Below are 9,305 nucleotides of genomic sequence, written 5' to 3'. Positions count from 1 at the left end.
ACTAACATGACTGGCAGAGTAAAATGTGGAGAGGATGGTTAAACTTTACAAAGGGACATAAAGAGTTGAAGTGAGTGGGTCAAGGTCTGGCAGATGGAGTGCAATTATAATAAATGTAAAATCATCCATTTTGGTAGGACAAATACTAAAGAGGACTCTTATTTGAATTGTTTAAAAAATGCAGCATGCTCTTGTGCAAAGGGACCTGGGTGTCCTTGTGCATGAATCACAGAAGCTGGTCTGTAGGGACAACAGGTAATTAACAAGGCAAATTGAATTTTGCGAAAGGGATTGAGTGTAAAAGTAGGGAGTTATGTTGCAGATTTAAAGGGTGCTGAGGAGACCACACCTGTAGTATGTGCAGTTTTGGTCTCCCCGTCTGAGAAAGGAAATACTAGCACGACAATGTATGCAGAGGAGGCTCGTTAGGTTGGTTTCAGAGGTGAGGGGTTTGGTTATGAGGAGAGACTGAATACATTGGAATTATACATTGATTGGAATTTGAAAGAATGAGGGAGGAAGGAATAGAAACATTTATAATTGTGAAGGGAGTAGGTACGATAGAAATATAAAGGATGATTCCAGAAGCATGTGAAATTAGATAACAGGGCAAAGCCTCAAAACTATATGGAGCAGATTTAGGACTGAATTGAGAAGGAACGTCTTGACCAAGAAGCTTGTGAACCTGTAGAATTCTTGAGGATTTGTCATTGAATGTGTTTGAACTCTTATAGATAATTGTTTGAAGATTGAAGGAATGATGGATTATGGTGAGTGGGCGGGTAAGTGGAGCTGAGGCTATGAAATGATCAGCCATTATCTTATTGAATGGTGGCGCAGGCTTGAAGGGCCCGATGGCCTACTCCTGCTCCTAGTTTGTACGTTCTTATGTAATGGGTCAACATGAAATGGGAATTATATTTGACAAACTGACTGGTAGATGCATACAGAAAAGAAATGGATGCAATGCATTTACATTTTCAGAAAGATCTTGATAAAGACTATGGCCGAGTGTGCAAACTCAAATGTTACGGCATTGGGACTAAAATATGAACATGATTTTAGAATTGGAGAACTGACACGAAACAGTGAACAGGAATAAAACAATCTGTTTTGAAGTTGAAGGATCATGGCCTGTCGTAGGGATTAGTGATTGTGACACAGCTATTCTCAATGCATACCATCATTTAGTTGAGGAAATCAAATGCAATATTTCTCAGTCTGCTGACAGCACGAAATGATGTCGGATTGTTAGTGGGTGAGGAGGATTTTAAAAAAAAAGCTCCAAGGTGATTGAGACAAGTGGAGTGAATGGGCAAATATGTGGCAGATGAAGATCAATGGGGGTGGATGTGATGGTGCGTACGTTGATAGGTACAATAGAACAGCAACCTATCATTTCAAAAGGGATTGTATGAAACATGTTGGTCTTTAAAGGGATTTATGTTCTTTCTTTTTTTCCCTGTTGCGCAGCCCTCCGAGGTCAGTGCAGGGTAGTGAGTTCTGAACCCAGAAGTCAATACTGGGAATGGCATTGGCACGCTGACCAGTGTACACAAAGCCACCAAGTGGGGAGCTGTGTAACATTTAAAAGGATCTGTATTTCCTTGTACACCAGTCACTGAAAGCAATATTGCAAGAGCAGAAAGCAGGCAGGAAGATAAATGGTGTGTTCACCTTAATTTCTAGGGGATTGACTGACAGAAGTAAGGGTGTCTTACTGCAGCTGTACAGGGCCTCGGTGAGAGCCCATCTCGAACATTGTGCAGTATTGTGTGTAGTTTGGTCTCCTTACCTAATAAGTGACAAACCTGACATTGAGGGAGTGCAGTGAAGGATGACCAGACTGATATCTGGAATGACAGGCTTGTTGTGAGAGCAGAGTTTGGGGCGTTTGGGCCTGTGTTCAATGGGCTTCAGGAACATGAGTGGAGATCTCAGTGAAACATATAAAAGTCTGACAGTGTGAGACATATTGGAAGATGATAATTCCCCTGCCTGGGACGTCTAAAACAAGAGGCCACAGTATTAGCTACAAGCAGGCTACTCTGCATTGAGATGAGAATAAATGTCTTCACTCAGTGACTTGTGACTCTGGGAATTTCTCTCCCAGATAAACTGTGGAACACAAGGCACTGAATATGAATAAGGATTTCTCGACACGAAAGGGAGCGGGAGGCATCTGGAATATGGCTATCACAAGCTCTCAGACGTTAGGAAGGAGGCCTCTGCAGGGTCAACAGAAATGTGTTTCCCATTCCCTTTTCTGATACTGAGGCTGGTGCCGGGAATTCTGTCAGTTTTATCCTTACAAACTTCAGAGCAGTTTGATACAATTTTGTGTCCTACTTTGCCGTTTTCGAGACCATTGAAAAGTTTATCACATGCATGTGTGTATAGAGTATCGTTTAGGCCAGACCAGAAATGCATGGAATTCACCAGGCCAGTATTCATTTCCTGAATGTACATTGATGAAGCAAATTGGAGTTTGCAATTGGCATTGATTTCAGCATCATCGTTACTGATACCAGATTTTAGATCTCGATATGTTGTTAATTGCTATTAAATTCCATCAGTTGCCAGGGCATTAGCCTGGTCTGGATTAGTAATCCAGTGATATTTCCACAACAGCACCATCTCCACGTAGGGACCTATTGGAAACCACACTGAGCTGGTTATTTCTGTGCGGTTTGACAGATCTGTCCAAAAGAATTTTTACAAGTTTAACTATCGTGATGTGACTGAGGGGGTGGCAAATGGTCAGATTGTAATTATTCTCCTCTTCGAGGACTGGACATAGTTAAGTAATTTTCCACATTGCCAAGAAGATATCAGAGTTGGAGCTGGAAAGAAACAGCTTCCCCCAGGGACACGGTTGTTGTGCATCACAAGTCTTCACTCCTGTTGCAGGAATCGTGTCAGGTCCCTTTGCCCTTGTCGTATCTACTGTGTTCAGCTGTTTCTTCATGTCGCTTGAAGCAAGTCGAATTGATTGAAGACTGGCATCTGTGATTCTGTGGGCATCATGGCGAGGGTGAGGTGGATCATCCACTCAACACGTCTGGCGGAGTATCTTGCCAAAAATACATCATTATCTTTTACACTGATGTACAGGACTGTTCCATTATTTAGGATGGCGATAATAGTGGAGCCCTCTCCTCCATGAAATTGTTTAACCGTCCATCACCATTTATGGCTAGATGTGACAGTACTGTTGGTTTGTTGGTGTTGGGATCATTACACCCTCTCTATCACATGTTATTGCTGCAGTTTGGAATGCAGACAGTTAGTTATGGTAGCTTTAACGGGTTGTCATCAGGTTTAGGTACACACGATTGGGACACTGGCACGTTCACCTATACATCAATGAACCATAGATCAACTTGGTTGGAATGATCGACTGAGGGATTATGCCAGGAAAAACATTACAGATTGTGCTTGAATTTAATTCTGTTTCTGCTGCTGCTGTGGTCTGCAGAACCACATCAATGTCAGGAATTCTCTATTTAAGAAAGTTTGGAGAGTTAGATCATTTAAAATATCTGCAGATGAGATTTGACTTGGAAATCAATTGAATGCAATGAAAGACTAGTGATGAAGGAGGAGTGAAAAAGTCATACACTCTTAGAATCATATAATATGCAAACAGACATTTTGGCTCAACTCGTCCATACTCACCTGGTTTCCTAAACTGAATGATTACTATTTTTCTTCTTTAGGCACACACCCCTCCAAACCTTTGGTATTCATGTACACATCCAATTGTCTTTAAAATGTTGTAACTGTACTCCCCAATGCTACTTCCTCTGAAAACTCGCTACCTTTACACACCACGCTCTGTGAGAAACAACTGTCCCTTAGATCTCTTTTAAATGTCTTCTCTCTCACCTTAAACCTATCTTGTCTGGTTCTGGACACACCCACTCGGAGGAAATGTTCTTGTCTATTTATCCTATCCATGCCTCTCATGATGTAATAAAGGTCACCTCTCAGCCTCCAACGGAAAAGGAACAAAATCCCAGCCTATCCTTATATGTCAAAACCTGCCATCTCCGTCACATCATTTTAAATCCTTTTGTCCCCTTCTCAGTTTATAACATTCTTCCAATAGCAGGACAACAAGAATTGCTTCAAATGTGGCCTGACCATTCTCTTGTAGAGCCACAACATGATGTGCTAATTCCTATACTCAATGCACTGACCGATGGAAGTCAGCTTGCCTTATGCCTTATTCACTGTCCTGTCAATCTGCGACTCCACTTTCACGGAACTATGTACCTGGACCCTGGATGTCTCTGTTTGACAACGCTCCCCAGCGCGATACCATTTTCTGAATAAATCCTACACTCGTTTGTCTAACAAAATGCAACATCTCGCATTTATCTGCATGAAGATCCATCAGCCAATCCTCAGCCCACTTGTCAAGTAGATCAAGATATCTTTGTTCCCTAAGATAGCCTTCTTCACTGTCCACCATAATTCCAATTTTGGGGGTTTCATCTCCAAATTACTATCCACGGTTCCAATGTTCTCATCCAAACCATTTACAAAAACCATGAACAACAGCAGCCTGGTCCTTGTGGAACAACGCTGGACACAGGCCTCCAATTGGAACAGCAAATCTCTCCCAGCACCCTCTGTCTCCTACAGTCAAGTCAGTTTTGTATCTAATTGGATAGCTGTCCCTGATCTCCTGTGATCTAACCTTATTAAACAGACTACCATGTGGAACTTTGTTGGGCCTCACTAAGGTCCACGTAGACAACGCATGTTGCTTTACCTTCATCTATCTTCCTGGTCACCTCTTCAAAACCTCCAATCTAGTTTGTGAGACATGGATTCCCAGACATAAAGCCGTGCTGAATATCCCTAATCAGCCCTTGCCTTTCCAAATGCATGTAAATCCTGCCTCTCAGAATCTCCTACAAACACTTCTCCACCCTTGACATCAAACTCACTGGTATGTAGTTCCCTGGGTTTTCTTTGCAGCCAAATTACAAATAATGTAACAACATTAGCTGTGTTCTTGTCCTCCAGGACCTCAACCGTGGCTGTCAATGATAAGAAAGTCAAGAGAACTTCAGATTTCGTAAACCAGAAATTAAGACAGAAATGTGCTGGAAAAGCTCTGCAGGTCTGGCAGCATCTGTGCAGAGAAATCCGATTTAATATGTTACAACACGGGCGAAACCTTGCCCCCTCCCCCACTATCTCCACCACCCCACGCTAATTTAAACTTGAAACACAGAAAAGATTTAGCGCATGCTGTTATGTGTAAAAATTCGGAAGGTCAATAACCATCCTGAAGGTCACTATTTAAAGCAAAAATTAACACTTTTTAAAATAAGTCTAACAGGGAATAATTAACTAACAACTTTTTGCAACTCCTTTCTCTGACCAATCTTTTACTTACTCTTCTATAATACTGGTCCGATAATCCCCCCACCCCACCCATCCCCAATTAAGATATACCAAAACAATCAAATTTCAGAACCAGCCAGCTGTCGAATATTCTCTTTGTATCGTCCTCTGTCTTCGCTTCTTCTCCTTAGAGTTTCTGTGTCACAGGTCATTGATAAACAAAGGTACATTTCGGAGAGCTATTCTCCGGTCAGTCTGCCGATGTTGGTGGTGTGACAGTTCTCCCCTAACTGGTCAATTTTCTTTTCAGCTTTCTATCCCAAATCATCGGGTAATTTCCTTTTTTTATAATATTGCCAAATTCCAAATTTAAACTCGATTGTAGTTTAGCTTCTTGGGACATAATTTAAATGGATTGATCAAATTTGATTTTATTTTTTGTCTCATAGCAACGCAGGTACTGCAAGCTGCTGGACCACATGTTACATTGTAAATTTTCCAGAACTCACTGTGCTTGGAAATCCTTCAACTCTCTTAAAGGTACAATACCCTTTACACATTCATAACCCCTTCTCTCTCAAAAAAGAACAATCATAATGAAAATACGGTCTCATTTGTTTTTCTATTCTTTCAACACATTACCATAACATACAGATAACCTAAATCTAAGTTAACCTTAACTTCTTCCCCTTTACCTATATTTAACATTGGATAATTACAAATCTCGTTTAATCGTTATCAGTTAAATTTGTGAGAACGCATCTGAGATTACATACTTCCGACACGCTACGTGTACGATTTTTAAATTAAAAGTCTGCAACATAAGACTCCAATGAAATAGTCTTAAAAGCGTTCAAATAATGTAAGCAGATTGGGCTCCATGTACACAACCATCTACAACACTCTGTTTGTGAGTACACATTAAAATGTTATAAGGCTAGTACCAAACTCAATAGTCATTTCCCAATCGTGGAATATTTTCTCTGGTGGATGCTGAGCTTCTTTGAAACGGACGATCCCATATCATGGCAGTGCAGCTCCAGCTCCTATGTCACTCAAATTGACGGCAACTTTGAAATGTTTTCAAGCGTTGGTGTAGCTGAAACTGGTTTGGTGCTCAATATTTCTTTTTAATGGTCGAATGCCTCCTGGCATTGTTCTGTCATCCAATACTTTGTGTTTTTCTTCAGCAAGTCGGTTAACGGTGCCACTACACTGCTGACATTTGAAACAAACTTCCGACAGAATCCCGCTGACTCCGAAGGAGCGAAGCATCTTTTTCTTCGAGGTTGGCCATGGAAATTCCTCGGTTGTTTTGGTCTTTGCATTCCATGGGATCAACTTTCCATGACAGATATTTTGTCCCTAGAACATCATGTCTGCTTTCACAAATTGTGTTTTGTTTAATTTTATCAGCAGATTTGTTTCTCGTATTCATTCAAAAAGCTCTGCCAACTGTACCAAGTGATCTTTCCAGGACTTAGGGAAGATCACTACATTGTCTAAATGGACTGCACAGTTTGTTCGTGAGTCTTTGGAATTTGTTGGGTGTGTTCATCATTCCAAATGGCATCACTTTGAATTGATTAAGACCATTTGGTGTTACAATTCAGAAATTTATTTCACTGTCTCTGATAAAGGTACCTGCAAGAAACCACGTGATGTAACTGACTTGTCCAACTTTCTCGATTCAGTCCTCCAATGTCGGTATTGGATATAAGTCTGATTTTGTAACAGTGTCGATCTTACAATAATCCAAGCAAAATCATTGAGTCCCATCCGGTTTGGGAACTAAGATGATCGGCGAGCTCCACTCGCTCGGGCTTGGTTCAATGATGTCCTCATTGAGCATAACCTCCACCTCCTTCTGGACCTGTCTGGCTTTGAGGGATAATGCCGATATGGATTGTTTTATCGGAACAGTACTCTCTAGAACAACTTCATATACAATAGTCCCCACCATATGATTCTAACATATGTCCTCATATTGCAATAACAAACCTTTCAACTGTGTTCTATGATCCTGAGACAGATAGTTTACTAATCTACCCCACTGCTCAAGGAATTCTACGATTTTGACATATTTTGAAGCACATCAAAATCCACGACATTTGGATTTGATTCCTCACTCTGTGGGGGAGTAAATAACACCTGTTTCTCCAATTCTTTCTCTCCTCTATTTTTCAGGAGGGGACCTGCACACTCATTTATAAGTCACATGAAGTAGTCTTCAAATGTGGGAATTGGCAACAAAGCTGCTAGTTTCATTACTGCCTGTTGCCTACCTACCATTTGGCATGAATGACATGTATGCCAAACATTAACCACATCTTTGTGCATTCCAGGTCAATAAAAATGTTTTTGTCCCTTAGCCCGAGTCTTTCGTACCCCTAGGTGACCGCCTACAGGTAGTTCATATGCTACCTGTAAAACTTCCTGTCTCTATGCTAATAGCAACACAATCTGGTGCACCTCAGCACATTTCTCCTCTGCACTAACCTGATGTGGTCTCTATTTCTGTCTTAAGCTCTATCTTTCAGATAACAACTCTCATGAATATCCTCTGCCTCCTTTTCAGAGTACACTTCACATATATATCTTTTATCGTCTTTCTGTCTGTTGCAAGTCCCTTAGCCTTTCAGGACAAAACACCTCTGTCTGACCCACTGCCTGTTCAGGTTTTCCCTGCACCATTACGGCAAACAGGGTGTCCGTTAACTGAATCTCAACTCCTTCATCTTTGTCTATAGTTTGTCCTTCGTGCAGTGACTTATAATAGTGGGATATGGTGACTGCACAGCCTGGGAAAATACCAGGATATTTCCAATTTAACACTTCCGTTTCTTTGTCTTCCTTGGGCTTCTCCACAACAAGGGATGTCACTCCCAACTTGGACCCTGCTAAACCCTTCCCAAGAACAAACTGCATTCCTGCATGTGACAGTCTGTCAATCTTTCCCGCTATAACTTCCCCAGTCTTGATTAGGCACTCCAACCCGATCTTACATAGGGAAATTCTAAATTTCTGTACGTCTTTCCCATAAATTAATGCATTCCCGGGTAACAGATCAGAAAGACTTCAAATTCATTCATCTCTTCCTATTATCAACTGGTTAGATCATGTATCTCTCAAAATGATAACTTCTTGCTCTTCTACCCCTGTTATTTCTGAGTAAACTTTACTCACAGACGCAAACTCTTTAGAGAGATCAGGTACTAACTCTGTACCCAGCCCCGTCTTGGCTGTGCACTTTCCTGCAACTCTTCGATCTTGTTGGGGTTTCCTTTAAATCTTTCACTAATGCCACTGGCTTAGCTTCTTTTACCACATCTTTTCCCACAGTCCTTTTCTTAACAATCAGCACTGTGACCATACATTAACCTCCTTATGTCGGTGAAAACACCTTTTCCCAATGACCTTCGGAAACCACCGGCACTGTAATTTTCTGTGTCCCACTCCATTACAGTGAAAACACCTGAGGCCTTTCACCTCCTTTTCACTCTCTTGGGCAGCTTCTTTAACCTGTGGTAAACTCATATGTTCTACTCTTTCTTTTATAGTGTAGCATCTCCCCTTCTCCCAAACTCTATTCCTCACAGGACAAAATTCTGGCTGGAAGCTTGTCTTATGCAGCAGCATGTATTCATCTATTAATTCTCCTTCCATTCTCAATTTCTGAACTTTCTTTTCCTCCACGTGAATTATTATCACCTCTGGAAGTGAGGTTTTAAACTCCAGCAGAATAATCTCCCTTCGAGCCTCACAAGTCTTATCTGTCTTTAAAGCCTGCACCCATCTATCAAAATGCCAATGTTTAATTCTTTCGAACTCAACATAAGGATGATCTTGTTCCTTCTTTATGTTTCCGAACTGCTATCTATATGCTTCCAGTACCAGTTCGTAAGCACATAAAATATCTTGTTTCATGTCTTCATAATCTCTTG

The sequence above is a fragment of the Chiloscyllium punctatum genome, chromosome 31 (assembly GCF_047496795.1).
Source record: "Chiloscyllium punctatum isolate Juve2018m chromosome 31, sChiPun1.3, whole genome shotgun sequence".
Taxonomy (NCBI): Eukaryota; Metazoa; Chordata; class Chondrichthyes; order Orectolobiformes; family Hemiscylliidae; genus Chiloscyllium; species Chiloscyllium punctatum.
This window is presented reverse-complemented; position numbering follows the sequence as displayed.